Source organism: Gossypium arboreum, chromosome 4 (genome assembly GCF_025698485.1).
Source record: "Gossypium arboreum isolate Shixiya-1 chromosome 4, ASM2569848v2, whole genome shotgun sequence".
In the NCBI taxonomy this organism is placed as follows: Eukaryota; Viridiplantae; Streptophyta; class Magnoliopsida; order Malvales; family Malvaceae; genus Gossypium; species Gossypium arboreum.
The window spans coordinates 22,724,242-22,726,777 of NC_069073.1; positions in this window are offsets into that span (position 1 = coordinate 22,724,242).

Genomic DNA, 2,536 nt, shown 5'->3' on the forward strand with positions numbered 1-2,536 from the left:
TTGGTAATTAAATGAATTAAAAACCAAATTAAAAGGAAATTTTTGTCCATCTTCATCCCATTGTAGAATTTTACATGAAGAAAACATGGCTAGGGGTTTTCAAGCTTCCAAGGTCGATTGTAAGTCCGTTCTAGCCCCGTTTTTAATGATTTTTATGTTTTTAAAATCCTCGTAACATGATCTATCTATTTCTACCACTAATTTAAGAAATAATCAAGGTCTAAAATTTTACCCATGATGGATATTTTTTTATTTTGATGTTTAATGGTAGAAAATGCATGTTAGTTGTTAGAGAAACAACTTTTGCTAAGTGATTTTCACTGAAAATGCCTAAAAGGACTTATTTGTAAAAGTTATAAAATAAGTAGTAACAGTGTGATTTAATGAAAAATTTGGGCTGGTATGAGTACAATAAAGATTTGGCTAGGCTTGGGTAATGAAGAAATTAGATAAAAATCATTTTACGAGCCTAGGGACTAAAATGTAAAAATGTGAAACTTTAGGGGCAAAAATGTAATTTTTGCCATAATATGATTTTGGACTGATTTGAATATTATAATGTTTAAATAAGTTAAATGTGATATTATAGATCAGGAAAAACAAGGTTCAGAATTAGAACGAGGAAAAAATGAGTATTTGACGGTTAGGTCCTATTCGCCATTTTTATGCTGAGGTAAGTTCGTATGTTTAATAAGCATTAAATTAGATATGTATAAATGCTTAATTGATATAATTGTGGTAAATGCTATATTATTGAAATGAAATGTGAATGCTATTGAGTACAATACTACCAAAATGACTGACAGAGATTCGATACAGAGAAAGTCCCGATTGAACCTTAAGAATAGATAGGATACAAATGTAATGACATTAGGGTTACTGAGATTACGTGTAAGACCATATTTGGAATATGGCATCAATACGAGACTTCGTGTAAGACCATATCTAGGATATGACATCGATATGAGACTTTGTGTAAGACTATAGCTGGGCTATTGGCATCGATACGAGATTACATGTAAGACCATATCTGTGATATGGCATTGGTATGGTACTGTGTGTATGAGATTCCCGAGTATTTTTTAGTATTCCAAGTGGTTCAACGACAAATTTAATGGGTATGTCAAAGAAGAGAAAGAGCATGTATGTATTACGAATTAGTACATGTATGTACATAAGTTTATAAATATTGACTTCATGATATTGTGAGTTCATGGTTTCCATGAGAATGTTTTTGTGTAAGCATTGTGATTATTGGTTTATACTTGTGATGTATGAAATACATGTTAAATTTGGTTGGCGATCATGTAATTGGCTTTCCGGCCAAATTGAGTTATTATATAGCATGTTTTATGCACACAATTTGTGATTTATCTAATATGAGAAAGAGGAAAGATTGGCATAATGGCCTATTGAAATGATTATGGAAGTAAGGGATGATATGAGCTTTAAACAATGAAAGATGTTAAGATATATATGTTTGAAATGTGAATAATCGTAAAAAATATGTATGCATATTATGAGGGTTGAAATGATTGATTGACTGTGGTAATTTGTTATAATGGAGAGATTACAGTTGTTAGGCTAAAGTTAAGACATGTTAAATTATGCTTGCAAATTGATATAGCAAACAATGTGACTGAATAAGTTATAACTATGAGGTTTATTGGAAATTATATTATATTATTTTGTGTTTATATTATTGGACTTGGTAAATGATTGGTAAGAGTTGCTTATTATGTTCATACAGACTTACTAAGCTATAACTCCCTTCCTTTCCTATGTCTTATAGTGCCAGGAAGCTAGCTCGGGTTGGAGAACGCCAGAGATCTTATCACACTATTGAGCTATCATTTTGGGTATTGATAAATTCAAGTATTTTGAGTTTATGGCATATATAGGGACTTGGTCATTTTTTTATATGCGTCTTATGATTTTAGCCAATATAATGGCTTGTAATCGTCAAAGGCTTGTTTTGCTATTTGGCCATGTAAATTGGCTTATTTGGATAACAGGGTTGTAAGCCTAAGTATATTCATATATGTGTCAATGTTTATGGTGATATGATCATGCTATGCTTGGTGAATATGAAATATTTGGAAATTTGATTTATGGCATGATTGTGTAATGTTTGGAATTGTGACCTATTGATGAGATGAGGAATCTGAGTATAATTTGGTACTAGATAGTAATTGAATGAAGCCTAATGAATGTGAGATTTTTATGTTTGATTTAAGGTTTAATAAATGTAGTGAATATGTTACATAAAGATATAAAGTTATATGTTTTGACCATGAATGTGGATGTTTTGGTTTCCTAAGTATGTATTATTTTGTGCCTTTGAATTGGGGTAAGTGTATGTGTGAATAAGGGTGGCAAATGGCTTGGTAAATAGCCTTATTATTGTCCACACGGGTAGACACATGGGCGTTTGTCTAGGCCGTGTGTGTCACACGGTCAACCCTATGGGTGTGTGATCCAGCCATGTGTCCCCTGCACCTAAATTGTTGCAAAACAGAATTCTCATTATCGAGCA